Genomic DNA, 23,852 nt, shown 5'->3' on the forward strand with positions numbered 1-23,852 from the left:
CACATTTTTTCTTAAGTTCCTATGCGACATGCCTGGAACCATGCCAGACATTTGGGGATACACCAATAAAATGAAAAGTCTCCTGCTCTCATGAAGTTGAGAGAGCCAGAAAAATGGTTAAATAAGGGTGAATCCACCATATGGTATCAGAGATTAATAAATGCTATGCAGAGAATTAAACAAGGTGATTTTTTTGAACTTCTTTAACTTTGGGGGTCAGGAATATTCTGTCTAACAAGGTGACAATTAAGACCTGAATGATAATGCATGGAAGAGAATAGAATTATCTATCAATTGCTATTCTATTAGCTGTATAGATCATTAAAGAAGTAGTTTTTATATAAGAAACCATAGATAGGCCTACTGAAATCATCTCCTACTGCATAGTGTTAAGCCTCTATTAGCAAGTATCTGCATAACCATTATTTTGTGTGCTATTTTAACTATAAAATTTTAGTAGTTGACAAGTTGACAAGTAGTTTAGTCAACTACTAAAGGAAGGAAAGTAAAGTAATTGAAAAGAAAGATCCTTATAAATATAATACCTTCATTTTGGTGTTAGGCATCTGAAATGCCTATGCTCTAATCATTTAATGTATGAAGTTGGGCTGTGTGACTCAGTAGCGTCTTTCTTTGTAGAACTGTGCAATTGAAAGATACAGGCTTAGAAAAGGACTTGGGTCTAATCTAGACATGCTTTTTGGAAAAAACTAGGAATCCTTTAGGAAGAGTAATTATGAAAGGGGGGGAAAGATAGTTGCATCAACTAAAAGCTTAAGAAAAATGGCTAAAGGGACATAAGGGAAAGAAGATACCAGAAAGGGCTTACACAAGGCTCATTATCAGGTTTGAAAGCTATGTCCTACACAAAGGACCTAGAGAAGGAATGATGGATATGGAAATGCAGCCCATGCCCCACTCAATCACCTACAAATCTACCCAGAAGAAGGGGTTCCTTTTCACACAAGGACTTCCTATGCCCCTCTTAATGATTTTGCATACCATTAGAGTGGGTAGATTGGATTTTTCTCTTTGAAACATCACATAGGGTATTTTTTAGCATTCTATTGTGAAAGTACAACATTCTGGATTATTTTACCTGGAGAAAAGTATAACAGCAGGCAGTAAATGGTTACAGTGGTACCTCACTCACTTTTGTGCACAGTCCTCAGGATATGACATTACAGCTGCAAATAGCTTTCATCATATTGACCAGTGTGTTTCTGTGCCTGCACTAATCAATAGTATGCACTCCCATCTCATTTTCTTTTCTCTTTTTCTTCATGAGCAATACTTGGACAAATCTAATTCAATACATTTAAGAATCAGATTCTTAAATCAGAAGGGAATCACATTCCCTTTGATGGAATCATTTGATCTGGCAAGAATGAAATGTTCACAGCCCAATTCAAAAGGAAAGGAGAACAGAATTACAGGGATAAAAGAAGGTTGGGACAGGCAATTTATGATATGAATACTGAATTTCAAAATTCTAAAATATAAGCACTTATAGTTACTTATAGGTGGACATAGGTGTATAAAATATACTTTGTAGAGGACTCAGAGACAGTACTTAATTATATGTAAGCAAGAAAGAAGAGGTGCAGGTCATATGTGAACAAAGGCAGTAAAATAAGTAGAAAAATGTTCAGGAAAGACTTATGAATGTTAACACAGGAAGGATTAATTAATCTCATTGGCATCTGAAAAATAACAGGCCTAATTATTGTGAATGTTAATCTAGCCCCTCATTACATAAAGTGCAGGCTAAGGGCCAGCACTGTCACCATGATTTGGAAGCTTGTAGGAAAGGCAGAATCTCAGCCTTCACCCCAAACTCACTGAATCAGAATTACAAATTTAACAAGAGACCCCAGAGGTTCATATGTACATTCAAGTTTGAGAAGCACAGATTTAGAGTTCCAGAACTATCATAATAGATACCTTCTTTTTGTAAAATTTCATGGGAAGGTTCTCCTTCATAGGCTGTCCCCAGGGTATCTCATTAGCACGTTTTTTACCTGACATCTGTTCACAAATGAAAAGCTATAGTCTCCGTGAACTGTGAATTTCTGGCCACATGCACATAATTACATGTCAGAGTGATACAGGATTCCACCACTCAGGGCTAGACAGGGAGCTCCCCATTCTCTAGGCCCAGGTGAGTTCAGAGGTCATATCCCCATTTCCAGGCACAAGCGAACTACCTTTTTGGGGACACAACCTCTGGGCTCTGATAAGATCATGAACAAAGCAGCCTGTGATGATTTTTTGGGTGGTTCCACCTTGAGTAGGAGCACACAGACCCATCCCTTCTCAGAGACAAAGACGGTAAAGGACCTGATAACCTTGCCCTCGTGGAGGAGGAACTACATTCATTCATTTTGTTAATGCACTCATTCACTTTGAAAAGATGTTTTTCCATCTACCAACTCCTGGCCAAGTGTAATTCTCAAGACCTAATACCCCTAGATGAAGAGCCCAGGTAGAGACTCCTCAGTTCAGTTCTTTCCCCCTTCCAAGAGCTCTGGGGCTTTTTACTTCTTCTGTATTCCTTTCTAATTTTTAATAAAAATCCTATCTTACCACTCATCTGTGGTCCATGGGCTCATTCTTCAAATCCCCAGACCAAGGACCTACTGAAGAACAAAATTCCAGTATCAAGAAAAGAGCTACATCTCACCCCCACATATACCTTAGCTGTTCAAGAAAGTGCAATACTGAACATAATAAAACTAAAACCATATATTTTCAAAGCACTTGAGAATTGTCAAAGTGTCTACTCTCACATTCATTTGTTCATCCCAATGGTAGTTCAAGGAGACTATAAGACAAAGTCTCTGTCTCCCAGGTTAGAGCGCAGGGCTATCACCATAGCTCACTATAACCTCAAACTCCTGGGTTCATACATTCCTCCTTCCTCAGCTTTCTGAGCAGCTGGGACCATAGACACTCACCACACCTACCTATTTTTTCTCTTTTTAGTATAGATGGGGGTCTTGCCTTTGCTCAGGGTGGTCTTGAACTTCTGACCTTAAGTAATACTCCCACCTTGGCCTCCCAGAGTGCTAGGATTACAGGTGTGAGAGGACAAGGCACCTGGCCCTATTTTCCCTCTTAAGTATTTTAATGTGATAAAATAGAATTAGAGACAGAGTGTCATGCTGGAGAGCAAAAATGGCAGTTTTACAGTCAATAAAGACAACTCAGGTTTTAAATTAGTCTTCTGGGGGATTTGGGGGAAATTCAAATTACCTCTAAAAAGTAAATCTCTTGAGAGTGGTAACACATTGATCTTCTAATTCTATGGCAGTGATTTTTAACACTGGGGAACTTGGAGAAAAACAGACCAAGAAATAAACAAACACACCATACTATCACGGTTCTATCCTGTAGAGATCGGACTGTAGTTCCTCTGGGATGGAACTTGGGCATTCAGAGCCATCTACAAGCCTTCCAGGTGATTCTCATTTGCAAACAAAGTTGAGAACCACTGATCTGTTCCAACAGGTTGCCATTGCTTATCCCAACCCCCAGAGACTAACTCTTTAGGAGTAGCATGCATTAGAATCACCTGGAGGGCTTGTTAAATACAGATTGTTAGGCCACATTCTCAGAGCTTCTGGTACAAATCATTCATTTTTAGCAAAGTCCCAAGTGATGCTGATGCTGGCCTAATGTGGTGCTTCTCCAACTTTAATGTGCCTACAGATTCCCTGGAGATCTTGTTAATACTCAGACTCTTACTCTGCAGATTGGGAATGCTGCTGATGCTGCTGGATCCTGCTCCCACTTTGAGTAGCCAGGGCCTCGTCTGCCTAACGAGAACTAAAGGTTTGACAACTTCAAAGGTGTGTGACAGTAACAAGAAACTCACCCTACTTGCCCTAATTCATGACTTTGACAAGGACAGACATTGACCACAACAATCACAGGGCATAAATTGCAAGGGTTAATTTTTAAAGGGCTTCTGGGTAGAAAGAAGATTTGTTTATGGAAGGTATGACACGAGAGGACCCTAGATGCCATGGAGGAGAGTCATGGGAATGAACAGCGTCCTATGATACAGATTCCTATAATTAAAAGATGGGGTTTAGGAGCACAGAATTTGAAATCACATATACACAAGACAGGTTCCTCTTAGACGCTTACTTAGGCTACTTAAGAATGAGAATAATATTACCCACCGTGCAGCAGTTTGTGAGTTGTAAATAAATTAATGTTTGTAGAATCCCTGGAATGCCACATGGCACACATCAAGCATTCAAACAAATGCTAGCTACTATTTGTCTCACAAGTATTAGTAGACATCTCTTAAGCAAAGTTTTGTGTGCTATGCCAATTGCATAATGCAGTTTTTCTTCATTTGGGGATAATAAAGCCAAAACTATAGGCTAAGGAATATTTTTCTTTCATTTCATAATGCGCATTTTAATTTTAAATATTAAAGTAAAATACTTCTGTAGCTCATCCTAGGTATTTATCTAAAGTATAATTACTATTAGGTAGATCCACGTTCAAGAAAACATTATTTGAACTTTAAGAAAAAAATTCTATCAAGGACTTTCCAATATCAAAATAGATTCAGAATCACAATCTAATACTCAGTTTCAGTAGAAAAGGTTATCCAATGGTTGTCAGCTTCAGTGTGGGCTAATCCTCCAGTGAGTCTACAGACCTTGATTTTGCAGCTAATCATTTAAATCTGAGATTAATGGTCATCTCTGCAGAGAAGTCTCCTGATCATCCCACCTCCTGTTGTTCCTTTCATCTCAACCTGATATCTAATTTATTTTACATTTGCTTTGTGTTCTTTCTTCCCCACTGAAAGGGAAGGGCCAGGAAACCAGAGGGTTTATCTAGAACAGGGGTCCTCAAACCTTTTAAACAGGGGGCCAGTTCACTGTCCCTCAGACTGTTGGAGGCCAGACTGCAGGCCCCGGGAAGAGTTGGCTGCTAAGCAGGACAGGGGGTGGCGGCAAAAACACCCGGCAGGCCGGCTAAATGTCTTAGGTGGGCCTGTCTTAGGTGGGCCATAGTTTGAGGACGCCTGGTATGTTTCTGCCTCAGGACATTTGCATTTCCTTTTTCCTCTGACTCAGAGTTTTCCCTTGGCTCACTTGTTCACTTTCTGTAAGTCTCTACTCAGATGCCAGTCTCTTCTCAGAACACTGTATCTAAAATAACAAGACCCATTCTTCACCTCTGGTACCCCCTATCCTCTTTATGCTGCTTCATTAGTCTTCACTGTACTTATTATGATCTATTATAATATTTACTTATTTGTTCATTGTGTGCTATGGTTTGAATGTATTTCCCAAATTTCATGTGCTGGAAATTTAATTCTCACATTCTTATGTGATGGTAATTGGAGGTGGGGCCTTTAGGAGGTTCTTAGGATTAGATAAGGTTAGCAGGGTGAGCCCCTTTGATGGACTGGTGGCTTTATAAGAAAAAGGAGACCTGAGTTGACATGTCCTTACCCTCTCACGGTGTGATACGCTCTGACATGTTATGACAGAGCAAGAAGGCTCTCACCTGATGCTCTTAACCATGTTAGTTTTCCAAACTGTGAGCTGAATACATTTCTACTGCCCTGTTTGCAGTATTTTGTTATAGCAACATGAAATGGACTAAAGAGTTGTGTATCTGTTTTTTTGCATGTTAAGTAAGCTCCAGTAGGAGAAATATTTTATCCCCAGTACCTAGAACAGTGCCTGTTACAAAGTAGGTGCTCAATAATGTTTAATAAATGGAATGATGTAATACTCTCTACTAGAACTCACAACAGTATTGAATTACTATACTGTGTGTCAGAAGAACCATTTATTTCTAGTTTAATAGTATTAGTTATAGCTTCAAAGTTGTAGTCTGATTAGAGGAGCTTATCTCTCTTCTATAATTTTAACTTCTTTCTGCGTGGTACTGAACATACGACCATAATTAAAAAATACATTTGCCTAGAAAATCGCATCTTGGAATTTATGGCTTTGACCCTAATGAGGTAGCATAGAGAAGGCACAGACATGATAGTTTGCACACTGGCTACCTATATACCATACTTTCCAGGACAGGTAGTGAAATTAATCCATGTGGAAGAACACATACACTCCTTTAAGTTCACTGAAATCTTTGCCCATTTTAATTTGGTTCAGTAGCTCCTCTCTGAGTTCAAGAGGCTTTCTATCATTTTTTGGAATGAGATTTCAAACTCCAAACATATGGGCTTCCAAAATATGTCAGTAAAGAACAAGAGGATTTCAATTACACTGGCTAAAATAGCTCTGAAAATTGCACTATATTTAGGAATACAGTGTTATATTCCACTGGCATCTCCTAAATTATTCCATTTTCTTCTCGGATATATCAGAAGGAAATAAGATATAATGAAGGAAGTTCATGGGAGTTAAATAAGGGGAACTGACCTTTTTCACTTTGATGTTAGATAAAAGCTATTATCTTGACGACAGAGTAAATTATACCTTGTAAATGTAAACATAAATACCTAGTATTGTTTGCTTAAGATGTGGAAGCTCCTACACAATTTTTATCTTAATAGATTAAAATGAGAATTTAAAAATGTATTACAAATAATGACCATGTATCAATAATGTTTTTATCTGAGTGATGGGTACATGAGTGTTCACTATACTGTTTGATATACCTTTGTATGTTTGGAAACTCCAATAATAGAAGTTAAAATGCACTACAAGCAAAAAGTAGAATGATATAAATGTTTGAAAATAGGAAACTATGCTATATCCATATAATGAAATTCTATGCAGCTTTTTAAAAATTAATATCATAGATGAATATTCATTGCTGACAAATTTTATTCTATATTCTAAAGTAAAAAGAAGCATGACTTGAAGTACTGTTTCCTATGATTTAATTCTAATGTAATTATTATATTTAATACACACTGATTTTTTGCATACTATGTGCCAGGCATATTTCAAGTTCTTTAGAAAATTTAAAAACATCCAAAGTGATTGAATATCCTCCTCACAATACTATGATTGATAAATACCAGTATCATATCCCTATGTATAAAACACAGGGAGGTTAAGCAAGTTAGCCAAGGCAACAAAGCTGATAAAGGGTGGAGCTGAGGGAGAGGATGCACAGACTCAAACAGCTTGGCTCCAGAGGTATGATCTTCATTCTTATTCCATACTGCCTCTGCTAATCACGTAAAAGTGTAATCAGGCATATTTACATATATTGAACCAAAGATGCCTTGAAGGTTATATTCCAGGTTCACAGTGGTTAATGATGAGTGCAAGGAACATGGATGCTTTTTGTAAAACTAACGTTTGTTTATGTTTAATCATCACTGCTCTGTGCCCATCATGCATTACTTAGTAATAGAGAAAATAAAAATGTTTTAAAAATATATAATGAATGTTAGTGTATTCTTGGTGACACTAACCAAGAATTTTTTTAAAGGTGAAGTCTATATATATAAATGTCATCCTATTCCTTCCTCTTAATTGTTTCTAGTTCCCAGAAACCCCAGTTTTCCTGAGTCAATCTGCCTGCCTACATTATAGGCCACGATGAGATAAATCACAAAGATATTGCGATTCCGTTATCTATTGTCATGACCACATGGATAGATGTCTCACATCAGGGTAGTTGGATTTATTAAATGGTTATTGGTTTCCAGGAGCCAGGAAGTAGGAACAACCAGTCCAGTTAAAGAGTTATGACCAGAAAGCACTGCTTCCTCTCTCACATGAGTGAAGTAGAGATGGAATGGCCTCTCTTTGTGAACACCACATCCTCCCCAGATCTTTTTCAGTCAGTCCTCTCCTTGGAAGCAGACAGATTCTCCAGACTAGCACCTCTATTTCAGCTAAACAGGTTATTGCTGTCAGCTTTTTGAGCGTTAGTGCTATGGCCTTCAAGTGTGAGTCTTTGCCAAAATTCTTGGAACACCCTCTCTGTTACAGGGGATGCATGGATTGCTAATGCCTTGAACTATTAGAGGATATTGCTTTTGTGAAATGACTGAAGGTTTATTGGCCAGTATGAATGAATTTTGAAGGAAGTGTAGTGACTAAATTTATCATACTGATGTAATTAATGCAAAAAGCTTTGGCATATGCCTCCCATTTGTCAATATATCTTCTTCTATACTAAGCCTCAAAGGTCATCATTAATTGACAAGTGACTATCATTTTATCTAGTCAACAAAGAGATACTCATTTTAGCCAAAGGAAGCAGAGAATGGAAAAACAAAGTTTAAACTGTTGGCTTCTTTTTGAATATGTAGCTTACTACCAAACATCTACGAATTCAACATTAACAAAATTCAAAAGTGGATCATATATAAAATGGACTGAATGACTAAGTATAATTTGTTTTAATGACAGATGCTATTAATGCTTGCTTTTGCAACAAAGAAAGCATAATTAAGAAAGCCACTAGAATAAGTAAAATTTTTTAAGATTAAAAATGGCATTTTCTAAGCCATAAAATGATACCATGAAACAGTATATGCAACAGTAAACTATTATGTTAATGACATTATTATGTGCTATTTTAAAAATCAGGTGATAAAATAGATTCCATTAGAAGAAAGAAGGAAAGAAGTAATATACATCTAACCATTAATAGGTGTGTAGAAATTATAACATTGCACTTGTTTTCTTAAAATTTACTTCTCTATGTTTACTTTTATATTTAAATTTTTAAATTTTAATTTAAAATTGCACACAAACTTTATGGATGCCCTGTCTATACAAATTTGGAATACCCTAATTAAAAATATTCCATTCCTTCCTCCCAAAATAGGAAGTTCTTAAAAGGTTATACGTTTGATTAAATATACTATTATGGTTGTTATATCCATTAAAGGCAAAGTGCCAACACAAAGATTTTTTTAAGTGAAAAAATGTGCGGAATTGTTATCTTTCTTTTAAAACAATTTTGTTCTTTCTAATCAGAATAAGCACAGACAAACATAAATTCTTCTGGTCATAAATGACGCTTCAGATCTAGATTCTACTGCAGTTTGTAAATAAATAGACAGATTGATTGATAGATCCATATAAAATATGCATGCATTATATAGTCATGCTTCAATTAACTATTCAATAAACATTCTAGTTTATTACCCCCCAAAAGTAAGTATTGGAAACAACAATATTAAATGGAGCTTCAAAGTCAAAAATATATCAAACAGAAAAGAATTTTGACAAGAAGTGATCATTGAACATTTGTTAGTGATCGAGGGAATGTGGAAGGGCAAAGGAAGATTGATTTGTGTCAAGTAGTTTGCTTGAAGCCAAACTTGGAGAGAGGTAAGAGGTGAGTCAGATAGAACCTCTAGAATGAGTAATAAATCTACTTAAGAACTTAAATGGAAATAGGGGCTGTCATTAATGCAGAGTGTCAGGATGAATGGAATATAGTAGGAACCTCTGAGTGTCTGAAACTACACTCGAGGAAATCCACTTGGCAAAATAGGAAGTGTTCATAGAGAAAGAGAGCAGTGTATGAGCCTAGGAAGGAAAGTATTCCGTACACATTATTTTGAAGTAGGTTAAAAGTACATTGTAGGGATCCTTTTATAAGAGCACACAGACATCAACCTTATTATTTTAAATAGTGAAGCATAATATGCTGTGGACTCTATAGTGTAAAATAAATCATCATTTATTACTTTACCAGTAAACACTGTTGACAATTTTTCTATTGAAAGCAATGCCAAAATAGCTAATCTTGTGCATTGATCTTCCACCTTCTGCATCTTTTTGTTTTCCAAAGAATGTAGAAGTGAAATAATTGGGTCAAAGGTTATATGTATTTTTAATTGTCCTAGGTAGTATCAAATATTCCTTTGAGAAAGTTGTGTAAGTTTACTCTCCTGTATATTTTGCAACATTTGTGATGCTGAATATTCTTTAGTTCTTGAAGAAATACTATATGCTAAGGGCTAATGCTTAGAATACATAAGTGAGGAGGAAAAAAAAAAAAACTCCTTCCCTATAGTCAATGGACAGGAAGGATAGGGGGAGGCAGAGATTAAACAAATTAATGGATTAAATATATACATTTCAGGTAGAAAGAACCAAAAAAGTTTAGATGAACCCATAAACAAATGGGTTCACTCTCTGTCATGGAAGGTAGATAGTGAAAGGACGTGAAGGCTGTTTTAGGCAGAATCAGTAGGGAGAGCTCTGCTCAGATAAGTACTCTAAGAGATCTGAGACAGGGAAGCAGCTATGCGAACCGCATGGACCGCTAAAAGAACAACATTCCAGGGCGGCGCCTGTGGCTCAGTGAGGGCACCGCCCCATATACCCCATATACCAAGGGTGGCAGGTTCAAGCCTGGCCCTGGCCAAACTGCAACAACAAAAAAAATGGCTGGGCATTGTGGTGGGTGCCTGTGGTCCCAGCTGCTCAGGAGGCAGAGGCTGAGGCAGGAGAATCGCCTGAGCCCAAGAGCTGGAGGTTGCTGTGAGCTGTGAAGCCACAGCACTCAACTGAGGGCGACAAGGTAAGATTCTGTCCCTTAAAAAAACAAACAATCCCCCCCCCACAACATTCCGGGTAGAGAGGCAAGCAGATGAGAAAGCATCTACAAGAAAGAACAAGGCAGTCATGGTGGCTGCAGAGAAGGACCTGGAAGAAGAGCAATGGAAAATGCCTGCCATGAGAGAGGCGGGGCGGGCCCTGGAGAAGGGGGCATGGCCAGGAAGAGAGGGTGGAGTCAAGTCTGCAGGGTCTCAGAGATCACAGTAAGTTCTTCCCATTCACTTTTAGTGAGCTAGAAAGCCCCTGGGGGTGTTCTGAGCCCAGAGGAGAGATGATCTGCCTTAAGTTACAAAGGAAGGACTGGCAAGCTGAGGCACACTGAATGGAAGACTACAGGAGAGCAAGGGCTGAACCGGGGGATATGTGAGGGGTGAACACAGCTATTTAGGCGCAGGGCCACAGAGGCAAGAGTACAGGTGGTGAACTGCATGGTCGGATTTTGAATGAATTTTGACAGAATTTGAAGAGAATTTGTTTATGGGTTCATCTAAGCTGTGAGGACAGAAGTTGAGACAGACTCTAAGAATTTTGTCCTAAGCAACTAACTAAATGAAGCTGTTATTTCCTGAAGTCTGCAGAAGAAGCAGGTGTGAAGTGGAGTAAAATGCTCAATTTTGGGGTGTGTTAAACTTGTGATAACTCTTGGACATCACAATGGAGGTAGCAAGTAGAGATTGAGTAGGTAACGCCAATGATCACTCTTTTTTTTTTTTTTTGCTTTCTTTGTTTTTGCTTTCATTTCTTTTTTGAAATTTTGCTTATCTTGTGAGTGTAAAATTATCTTGTTTTAATTTGCATACATCTAAATGCTAGTGAAGTTCTTCAAGTTATTTTAACCATTTATATTTCTGCTTGAATTATTCACTTGTCCTTTTGATTTGTTGAAAGGCATTATGTATGTATTTCGTGTATAAATTATCTTTTCTGTTAAATCCAACTTCCCCACTCTGCCATCTATTTTTATTTTTGTTTATGATTTCTTTTTCGGTGTAGGTGTTTTAAATGGCAAACAACATGGCAAAGTGATTCTGAAGCCAGATAGCCTGGGTTTACCTAACAGCCGCACCACTTCCTAGCTTATTGACCCTAGGCAAGTCACATCATTTCTCATAATTTCTCAGTACCTCAATTTTATTTTCTCATCTATAAAATAGGGATAATAATAGTGCACTTACCTCATTGGGTGTTGTGTTAATCTAAAATAAGGTACTTAGAAGAGTGACTGGCCTATAGATGCACTAAAGAAGTGTTAGCTATGAAGCCAGTACATGATCTAATTCATGTCAACATAGGAGAAAAACTTATTTCAATTCAATATGGGGGGGGGAGGAGGAAGGGGGTTGGGGTTCTCCCACTGAATGGGCACAATGTAGGGGTGTATGGCACACTTTTTGGGTACAGGACATAGCTACAAGAGGGACTCTACCTAACAAATGCAAATATTGTGATTTGGTTGTTTGTACCATCACCTTAACCTAAAATAAAAAATTAAAAAAAGAAGTGCTAGCTATCATGCTTTTCAATCTAATCAAATCTACCATGTCTATGTATACCAAGGATGGTTAAATGCCATCCGGCATAGAAATCAAAGATGGAGTATGCTTATAAGGGTGTAAAGATGAGAGGCAGAAGTGTAAACACACACACAAAAAATAACTGCTTACACAAACAGCATCAGCTTTCTCTATTCTGGCCCACTATATTTTACAACCTGCCTTATGCCAACTACTGGAGGAGATGGTTAACAGCAGCAATAATATATTGGTCATCATACTAAAACTATCTTGAATACTTCCACTATGCCAGACACTAGGGCAAGCATGTTAACCATTGTCTCACCTAACATTCACAAAAGCTCCTAGGCAATCACTCACATTTTTTTTCAATTTTTAAATAGAGTCATAGATTAACTGAAATTATAGTTCATCTCCACCATGTAAAGAGACCATATTGAGTATTAGTTAAGAACATAAGTAAAAAGTAAATGAATCAGTATATTTAAAGTTTCCAGAACAAGGTGTGCCATATAGGAAGTGCTATAGAAATGAAAGCTATTATAATTATTTGTTTATTTTTTTTCAGCAAGTGTTTGTGAGTGCCTGCTATGTTGCAGCTACAGTGTTAAGTTCAACGATGTGGTTTAATTCAGCCCTTGCCCTCTTGAAAGTTGCAATGGACTATAAAAATCAGTTACTATTAAGTCATTAGATGCTTTGAATAAAATGACCTTTTGAACTTGTCATTTGTTACTGATGTGGTATAACATTTTTAATTTAGTCAATAATTATTGATACATCCACTGTACCTGATACCCTTTTAGGTCCCATGGAGAACAGATGAGCAAGACTTACCTACAACAGTATACATGATATAAATACATGACAATAATGTAACACGACAAGTGTGTTAATGGAACCATACATTTACAATAGAAGTACACAGATAAACATGTTTAGAGCTACCTTATAAAAGATGAAGTGATGGCATTCACAAAGTATCTTTAGCTCCACTCACTCTTGAAATTTCTAACCCACATATTATTTTGCTTTTATTGTGAGCTAAGTTTTATTTCTATATGATTTTCAACCACGTGGCCATCTTGTCTTCTGTTATGTTCAACAGCCTAATAATCACGGACTCACAGAATTTGTGGGTACCATGAGAATCTTGTTCAGTTCCTGACCTTCAGGCAGCTGGATGGCTAATACATCCAGATTAGGTAATAACCTTGGTTTCTGCTTTTATGTTTTATTCTATCTTGGCTGCTTCATTACACAAGACACAGATGCCCTTATGAGTCCCAAAGTGCTTCAATATTTGAGTATAGTCACTCTAAAATGAATCATACTTAAAATTCATTTTTTAATTCTATTTCATTCTAATGAAACTCAAATATAGTTATGCTAAGTTTCCAAAATAAAATTTTTCTATGATACGAGGTTGGACAACTAAGTTCTTGAACTCATTCTAGAAAAAGTGCTACATACCTCATTTCTGAATATCACTATGGTAACCTACAAAGTACCTTCCTTGGGTTCCTTCAAGGAACTTTTTCTAGGATGAGTTCGTGAACTTACTTCTTAGACAATGTACAATGACAGCTCAGATGGCTATTGCAGAGAGTTCCAAAGTTGCTTTGAAGAGTGAACTATTGTGTTTCCCTGAAAATAAGACACTGTCTTATATTTATTTTTTCTCAAGAAGACACATTAGGTCTTATTTTCAGGGGATGTTTTCCTCTCCATGCTAAAATGCATGGCTTGAACATGCAGATATGCTGCATAGCCACGCCCATCACTAGGTCTTATTATCGGGGTAGGGCTTATATTTAACAAATGCATAGAAATCCTGCTAGGGCTTATTTTTTCAGGTAAGTCTTATTTTCAGGGAAACACAGTAGGCACTGGCATTGGTGCGTTGCTTCCCAAGGGGAGTACTTTGAGGGGACTGTAGCAACATTCAGCAATGAAGTATGTAAGACTTTTTCTAAGATGAGTTCAAAAACTTAATTGTCAGATCTGGTATGTAGGCATCCATCATCTGATATGTACTAACAGAATAATGTAAAAGAAACTATTCATGTAAAAATTTTCAGAATTTGTGAGGAATTATTATAGGAAAAATGTGACTAGTGGTAGGGGCATAACACACTGGAAACAGAAATAAGCATTTTGTCTTTAGGATCATATTAAGTGAAAGACCAAATGAAGAATATGTCCATATGTTGTAAGAACTCATACAAAATTTTCTCTAAAATGCACATTTTGAAATAATGTCAACATTTTAATAAGAAAGACATTATGTGATATATCATGATTTTAAAGAGTTCCAGCACAGAGAGAACATTAATGGTATTAAATTCATGGGTGCTTTCCTATCATATTTAAGCAGGATTATAGTAAAAGAAATAATTTTTTCCATGCCTTATCTACAGGCTCACAGGGAGATGGCTGTGGCAAACCTAATTGCATTCACAATGAAGTCAGAGGAGAGTAGTGCAGAGGTGAAATTTTCATTAAAACAATTACTCATATCTTCACATGGTAATTCAGAGAGTGATGTTAAAAGGCAGGTATACCTTGAGTTATAAAATATCTATCAACTGTATTTGAGTACTAATGAACATCCTACATACTCATCTCAAGTGGGCATATATTGAAAGGTTTAGTAAGTCTTGATGAAAAATCAATATTCAAAATAAATTTACAGTGTAGTGTTTTTCCAGATCTGCTGTGCAGGATGACGAACCACTGGTACAATAAGCATAAACAACTAACCATGAAACAGTGGAAGCAACTCTGCAGAGGAATTAAGAAATGAAAGAAGAAATAAATGAACTAATGTTCCCCTAATAAATATGCATTGAACACCTACTCTGTGCCAGACATGGTGCCAAGTCCTGAGGATGTAAAGGTAACCAAAAGGGACTTCTTTCTTAGGAAGGATAAAAAAAGGTAAAAAGTGACATTCTAGCTGATGGGATACTTCTTTACATACAGCGCTACTCCTAATCCTACTAATCTTACCCTTTTTCTTCCCCTCTTCCTCCTCCTACTAGGTAACACTTACCTAGTGTTTACCACATGCTAGACACAAGTATTAGCTCATGTAATTTCTACAGTAACCCTAACATGTAAACACTATTAGTTCATTAGGTGGTTTACTCCAGGTTACACAGCTAGGAAGCACAGAAGCTGAGATTCCAACAAAGGTGTTCTGGCTCTAGTTATAAATTTCACATTCCATTGCATTTTTTGGAGACTGAATTTTATATGTTTCTGAGAAAGTCAAAATGTACACACATATTAGCCATCATACATGTGTTTAGAATTCCAGAGGCTAGAACTATGAGTTTGACTCTAATTGTCTGTTTTTCTTCAAAATCACCTTGAATGTAATAATCAGCCAACATTATAGAGATCTAACAAAGAAGAACCATTCATTTCAACTTCTCTGTGCTGGGAATAGATCACCTGATGCAAAATGTGTCCTTTCTCAAACCTTCCCTCAAGCTAAGGATGCAGTCAAGTGAAAGGATTTCAAGGTGCATGCAATATTATTAGAGGAAATGAGGTGTTAAAAAAATCAGGGACAAAGTAGCTGTTTATGGTGAATATTAAAGATCTTGATCTGTCAAAATAACATACTTAAGTAATGTTTGGATTTAGGAAATATTGATTTGATTCTTATTGTATCCTCCAAAGGATCTGCAGATCAAAGGGTAAGACAAACTATTCAGGGTGAAATAGGCATTACTGACGGAAGAAAAAGACTCACAATGAATATACAATTACATACTAGGATAAATGCTTTAGGGGTCATGTTCTTTGATAGATTCATAGTCCAAATGACCCAGCCTAGGAGATGAGAGAATTCCTTACCTGAGTAAGTGATATTGACCTAAAATGTGAATGATAAACAGAAATAGGCAAGGCCTGGTGGCGCATGCCTGTTATACTAGCACTCTGGGAGGAGAAGGCAGGTGGACTGCTTGAACTCGGGAGTTTGAGACCAGCCTGACCAAGAGCAAGATCCCATCTCTACCAAAAATAGAAAAACTAGCTGAACATGATGGCACATGCCTGTAGTTCCAGCTACTCGGGAAGTTGAGGCAGGAACCATAGAGAATGAGTTTGTTGTGAGGTAGGCTGATGCCATGGCACACTAGCTTGGGCAACAGAGTAAGACTCTGTCTCAAAAGAAGTTTGGTTATGAAGGGGATGAGAGATATTGGATGGTGGTTGGAGGGGTATATGGTATGGAGGTATCACTTATCATGGTTCAATAACTGTTGGGAAAAATAAGTTATATAAGCCATAACTTGTATTTCTATTTTTGTACATCAGTGTGTGACTTACTGGGTTTTTAAAAAAATTTTCCTTTTTTTCACAAAGAGGGATCTCTGGTAAGGCAGAAATATAAAGCAATAACCTCACAAGGTCACAAATGCAGAACTCAAAGCAGTATATGGAATCTAACTAATAAAAGATCTTGAAGACTTATGAAAGCAAACACTTCTTTAGCAAGATGATGATAAAATAACTTGAAACAACAAGAGGAGTTCTTTTTTATATGTCTAAACTAGCAATGGGAGAGAGTCTTGTATGGGTGTGTGTCTTCCTAAATAGAGGGCCTGCAGAATAAAACTATACTTAGGAAGATTTTACATTTCCAAATCAGTGTGATCTAGATACTCTGGTGAAACTTGGGTGGTACTGTACCTGGACAAGTAAGGTAAGTTTTAAGTCCAATAAACTGAACAACAAGATTTTCTCCCAAAGAAATAAAGAGGCAACAATTTTCTTGCAGAGAAAATAATCTTTATATCCTTTTTGTGGTCTCCAAATCATGAACTGTATTGTTGTTATAGAATAAAGTCACCTCATGATTTTACCGGATTAAAAATTTATAAAGCACACTGTTGTGAGAGATGAGAGATGGCATACATCTTCTGATTAATACCAAATAAACTAACCCTTTTCAATAAGCCCAGAATACCAGAAAGACGTTCTTCTAAGATCTCAAGAGAGTAGAGAGCAGAAAATATTTGGCCTCATGGCAACTTCTAGTAGTTCCTTTATGCTATATTCAGATTTGTACTGTATTTCTGAGCAGAATTTGGAAATTGTCATCCACTCAGTGACATATTGCTACTTCAGAGGCAATTGTGTTTTAGGATGGAGATGCTAGCGAGGAAAAGGCACACCTGGGGAATAGAAAAATAGTAATAAAATAAAACTTAAAAATTGATTTCTATGGTAGCTGTACCCAAACTTATATTCTTCCTTATAACAGCAAATGAAATATAGTACAAAATGTATTCAGCCCCAGCTACAATATATATGTACATAGTTGCCCTGGATTTCCTTAATACGGTTGGTACATTGACCTGTAAACCTTGACTTCTTCAGTGCAGACTGGTTCCCTTAGTTCATATGGAAAAGTCAAATTGATGATGCAGTACATTACATGGTTTATTAAACAAACAGAGCTGCCACTTTGCTTTGCTGAACCTCTAAAGTGTACCATCACTTTGGTAAGCAGAATATGAACATGAAATGTTTTGTATTTCTAACACAGCAGGAGCCATCCACCAAGAACATTAGTGGATTCAGACAGACAGGAAGAGAAAATTTGGCACAGGACTAGAGAGAAAAGAGAACCCTTTTACTCCTACCATAGAGCAGGGCTGAGATGTGTAAAATGTTGATGCAAGATGCTATTATCTTTTTAGACAGACTTCTGATACTTTTTTTCACTTCCTCCCCCCACCTTTTCTAAAGAGGTACCAATGCTACATGGCTTGCAAAGATGCAGCTATCTAGGGGTACCCAGTACCCAAGAAAAGTGATTTTGTACAAACCTTCTCTCCCATGATGAGAAGCTTAGGAAAGTCCATTTAAGCTGAGCAGTTCACACTGAGAAAATTATACGAGAGAAAAAGTTGTCTGAGATACTGGAACTTGGCTAAATTATTTCTGGACATGAGGGGAACCACAAATGTGCCCATCTTAATCAAGTATTCTGGCTATGAAATAACCTATTATTAATCTTGATTTTAAAAGTCACCCTGTGATTAATTGACTTTAGCTCAATAGATACCACAAAGTGGCTTCATAGTGTCTGCAAAGCAGACTAGACAAGGGAAAATGAATTAAAGGTCACGGTGATGAGCCAAGACAGCGAAGTAAAAAAAAAAAAAATGGAAGAATTATTGCTGTTATGCCTAGGGGATGGTTTTCCCTAAAACATACACTGTAATCAATGTTATGCCTTTTCATGGTAGAATAAAGAAAGAGGTATTAATATTGTAGAATTGCTGAAGTAGCTCATCTCCACCAAACAATATTAATGTAGATACTCACATAAGAGATTTGCCTGGATTTTTCCTTTACTTACATACTGAAGTGCAATATTGCTTTTCCTGATTTGAAGAAAAAAATAATTGACACTTTCCATTAGTAGTAAATCAGCTTCCTGAAATTGTGCTTCTTTCAAAATCACAAAATTCCATGTTAGGAATAATAAGTCAATATAAAAAATTGAATTTTTTAAGAAAATTAAATTTTAAGTAATGAGTAAGTTAAAGACAGCAGAATTGAACTGGTGAGAGTCCTCATGGTGAGACAGCCAACGTTGTTCATAAGGCACTGTGCTCAAAATCTTTGGGTACTAAAAGGCCTGAGGAGTAAGGACGGCAGAGTTCTAGTCTCAGCTCCTCAAGTATTTTATTGTATGGAAACAGATTTTACCTCTTGGAAGTTTCGCCTCTTTATATAAGCAGTGAAAGGACTGAACTAGATAAACTAAGGTGGCTTCTAGGTACTATGTGGTTCCTTGGGAGACTTTCTTCCTAGAGCACATTATTAAAATGAAAATCTTTGAGAGAAAAGATAATTAACCTCATTTTCAGAAAACAAAATACTTCGTAGAAAATAGTGAATAGCCAGCCAAGTGGGCACACTAGGAGGCAGATACACGAGGGCAACCCCAGGGTTTTTGAAAAGTGAGGACGTAGAAACCGAGTCAAAATGGCTACTGAAAAAAATTTCCTGGGTAGAGAGTTCCTCAAATCCAGTAGTTTTCCGTTAATGCATTTTATCTGATTATAAACATAACACATATTTTCTATACAATTTTAGAATTTAGAAAAAATAATTCAAAAGAGATTTCCTGTAATTTTTCCATCCAGATACAATGTCTGTGTTAGCAATAATCATCCTCAGTATATCTGACTGTGCCCAGGGTTGTCTACAGACTTTTTATAAGGGAGTTCATTTAATCTTCAAAACAACTCAATGATATATGTACAATTATTATTGGTCCCATTTTATGGACAAAGAAACTACTTTATAACATCATTATAAAGATTCTATGTTTATGTACTTCTTTAAAGCAAACATAACAGTCTGGGTGTTCCGACTCACACCTGTAATCCCAGCAGTGTGGGAGGCCAAGGTGGGAAGAATGCTTGAGCTCAGGAGATCGAGACCAGCAGAAATGAGACCATGTCTGTACGACAAATAGAAAAATTAGTTGGACATTGTGATGGGCCCCTATAGTCCCAGCTACTTGAGGAGCTTGAGGCAGAAGGACTGCTTAAGTGTAGGAGTTTGAGGTTACTGTGAGGCACTCTAGCCTGGGTAACAGAGTGAGACTGTGTCTCAAAAGAGGAAAAGAAATCACAATAAAAAAAGCATAATTTTTTATTCAAAATTGTGTATACTTTTTTTTACTTAATATATCATAAAATTTTACTATATTACAAAAGTATTCAACAGCTTATGTTCACTTTCTTCCTAATATGAATAATGTAAGAACTCTCTTTTAAATACTTATAGGAACTAATGCATTAACATATATATGCCTTTGGGTAAATCCTTGTGGTCAACCATTTTTATTCTCATTGGCTCAGATTCTTCCAAAGAGAGAATGAGCATTTTGATGGTGAAAAAGCAATTGACTTTTCTAAGCATAGGACACTTCTGTTTCATTTACTCATTCATTTTAGACCTCATTAATTTATTTTACACTATTTACTACATATTTATGGTGTACCTTGGTAGTGTGACATCAGTCCTAACCTCAAAGAGTTTAAAATTCAGTGGGAAACAGAAACCAGAAATTTAAAAAGTAAACATTGGTAACGGCAATGTGTAAGCTGGGACCACATATTCTGAGGCAGTTCTCAAGTCTGACCATGCAACAGAATAACCTGAAGCCCTATTTAAAAAACAAGTGGCTGGGTCCATTCCACAGTTTCTGAGTCAGTAGGTCCAGAGTGGGACCTCAGAACTTTCATCTCTAACAAATTCCAAGGTAATGTGGAGGCAGCTCGTCCGGGACCACATGTTAAAGAACTATTGCTCTAGGAGGAGACAACCCTTTTCTGAGTCTAATTTTCCTTACTTATAGAATGGATGCAATAATAACTCCCTTGCCTACCTCACAGCTATGTTGAGAAAAACCAATGAGAAAGTCAACTTAGAAAAATGGAAGCTGCTCGCCAAATGTAGGATTATTTATTTGTCAACAAGTGCTGTGCAACTCGGAGGGAACTGGCTGTCACTATACACGCAACAGAATTCCTACATTTAACAATTGTTGCTAAGGCTATGAAGTTCAGCCAGCAACCATAACTTCAGCAATAATTTGAATTTGTTTGTTTCTCTTCTCTAATTATATGAAAATATTTGAGATGTGGCCTAAGTAAAAGCAATACAAGAAAACCATCAGGTTTTTTTTTGTTTGTCTGCTTTTAAATCATAAGGCTCAGCGTCATCACTTCAGCTTATGCTGCCAATAGATTTCACGCTCATGGGAGAGGAGATTTTAGCTCTTTCCTATCTCTCTCTTACACCTACACATTGACACATTGCTTTTGCTCAGTTACAGGTATGCTACAGATGAACCCAACTAGAAGCATTATGCAATGGAATGATTACTCTGTAGCAGTTAAGGTACTATGACAGCACTTTAGCTTTGTCCTTGAAAATGGATTGCATTCCATTGTGGTCACACGCTGCCTAATGCGCTCATTAGGCCTAGTTGTATCTCCTGCCTAAAGTCAACTATGTCTAGGGTTCATCCAGATAAAATGCAGGATACCTGGATGAATGTTAATTCTGTGAGAAAGTGCTCCATACCTCATTGCTGAATATCACCACAGTCACCTTGGAAGTACTCCACTTGGGAAGCTGTGCACTCACATCAGCACCTAGGCCACCCTTCAGAGCAATTGTGGAACTCTTTCTGTAGAATGGCCATCCATCAGAACTGTAGTCACACAAGGTCTGACAATTAAGTTCAAAAACTTGTCACTGTGTGCTTATGCTGGCAGCACTATACAAACAACTCAGTAAGGTTTCATAACCTTTGTATTTCAGTGTCTCACAGCTGTGTTCATGTTGACATGTGGTGGCATCTTGCTGAGTGGCATTCATTATTATTGTGTGTTTTTGTGTTCCATCCAATGACAGCTCTGATGGTTGTTCCAGAAAAAGAGTTCCAAAATTGCTTTGAAGAATGGACTAGGCACCAGTGTAGGTGCATAGCTTCCCAAGGGGAGGACTTCCAAGGTGACCATAGTGATATTTAGCAATGATGTATGTAGCCCTTTTTCTAGGATGAGCTCATTAACCTAATTGTCAGATCTTGTATATTTAAAAAAAAATTTTTTTTAGTGTAAGCACATTGAAAATATTTCATGAGCATCTGAAATTCAAATGTATCTAAACATCCTTTATTTTTTAAAATAAATCTAGAAACCTTAGCTATGTCCCATCAGTAATTATGTGGTAACTGTGGCTGAGAGATACGTGTATATGGAGAAAAATTCATCTATAAGCCCTGGATAAACATCATATGGATCTCAAATCATGATCACGTAGGGAACATTTTTAAAAGCACCAAAAGCAGGACCCACCACTAGAACAATTAAATAATAATCTTTAGACATGGAATCAAGTCATTGATATTTTTAAAAGCTCCACAGATGCTTCCAAAACAGTTGAGTTTAAGAACTATTGAATTAGTGCTCGCTTCGGCAGCACATATACTAAAATTGGAATGATACAGAGAAGATTAGCATGGCTCCTATGCAAGGATGACATGCAAATTTGTGAAGCATTCCATATTTAAAGAAAAAAAAGAACTACTAAATCAAAAGGAAAAAAAAAACTTCTGTCATCAGTTGTCCTTAGTTGTGGCTGCCCATTAGAATAATCTCAGAACTTTAAACAATTCTAATGCCAAGTCTGTAACCAGATACATTAAATCAGAATCCTTAGGGGAGGGACTCAGACATAAGTTGGTTACTAAAACTCCCCAGGTGATTCTGATGTACAACCAAGTTTGGAAACTGCTAGTTTATAGTTATTAAACATTTCATATTCTCAGAAGACACACTAAAGCATTTGAAAATGTAGGCGGGAAAAGGAGGGGGATGGGAGCGAAAGAGGGAGGTTTGATGGAGGGAGGATAAACAGTGGGACCACACCTATGGAGCATATTGCAAGGGTACATGTCAAATCTACTAAGTTTAGAATATAAATGTCTTAACACAATAATTAAGTAAATGAGGTGAAACCTTATATTAACTAATTTGATCAAAGCATTCCAAATTGTATATAAAATCAGCACATAGTACTCTATAAATATATTCATGTATACATGATCTATGTGTATATGACTTAATAAAAAAAGGCAAAATAAAGGAAAATATTAAGAAAGTAGCATATATATTTATCAATGATTGCATAGGCTGCAATATAAAATTTTGATTACCTAAATTTCCAAAAACATTCCTTGTTACTTTTATACTCTAACTGGATTTTCTTCATTTTGTCAATAACAGAGTACTGTAAAGAAGGTTGAAAAAGTCTAAAATTTAGTAGCATCCTTTGCACTTTTCTGCAGGAACTCCTGAGAAGCTACCAGCATTAAGAACATGTAGTGCTAAAAAAAAATCTTTATGTTATGTCTTTGTTGTACAAAGCATGGGAGCACAATTTACATAGAATGTAATGCGAATGGCGTGCTCTACAGTTTTGATACTTGGTGACAATGCATTGCTCCACTAATAATTAAGTTCCTCTGAAGGCAAAGACTGTAACTTAGGCTTTTTAAGATATATGGGAGATAGGTTGAACACGTGTTCCTAATAGAAATTCAATCTTTATTTAAATAGAGAAATTAAAAATCAAATATCCAAAATAAATATGGAGCTAATATCTAAATTTCAGAGTGATAATAGTTTTGACATTACAAACATATCAAAGACATGCTCAATATTTTGTGAGACAAGGATTGGAGAAAGAAATTTTAGATTAAGGTAACTTTAAGTACCTTAATTTACCTTAAGGTAACTTTAAGTACCTTAAAGAAATGGTGTGGCAGCTCTTGAAAAAACTGGAGTCAAATATCAGATAGGTTTGCAGTTATTTAGAGGTTGGGCTGGCCTGGACATCTGAGAAGACTTACAGGGCTGGAAGTTGACCCTGGTTGTTGGCTGGTTCTGTCAATTGAAATGCCTACATGGAAACTCCTCAACATTTCAGGATAATTTCTACTTGGTGACTGGATTTCCCCAGAATATGCCTCCCAAGAGAACCGGGTAGAAGATAAATGACCTTTTCTAATGCAATCTACCCTTGAAAGTCACATAGCATCACTTCAGACTTATTTTGTTCAAGGGAACAACTACAAGGCTTACTCATATTCTACCTCTTAATGAGATGTGTGTCCAAGTGTTTGGGAGCCTTGATTATAATTAATTTTAATATTTAATTTAAGTTTTTTTTTTTT

General features: G+C 36.7%; 1 protein-coding gene and 1 non-coding gene across 3 annotated transcripts in view; one reads left to right on the plus strand and one right to left on the minus strand.

Moving 5' to 3' along the window:
• The window catches only part of IL1RAPL1 (interleukin 1 receptor accessory protein like 1), a 1,308,770-nt gene that overhangs the window by 432,360 nt on the left and 852,558 nt on the right, over nt 1–23,852 (minus strand). The window lies entirely within an intron of this gene.
• Nucleotides 22,081–22,187, plus strand: LOC111726593. The gene has a single exon (XR_002774333.1). It is a non-coding gene; the product is annotated as a U6 spliceosomal RNA (small nuclear RNA).

This window comes from Otolemur garnettii, unplaced genomic scaffold (assembly GCF_000181295.1).
Source record: "Otolemur garnettii isolate 467f Iridium unplaced genomic scaffold, OtoGar3 scaffold00072, whole genome shotgun sequence".
Classification (NCBI taxonomy): Eukaryota; Metazoa; Chordata; class Mammalia; order Primates; family Galagidae; genus Otolemur; species Otolemur garnettii.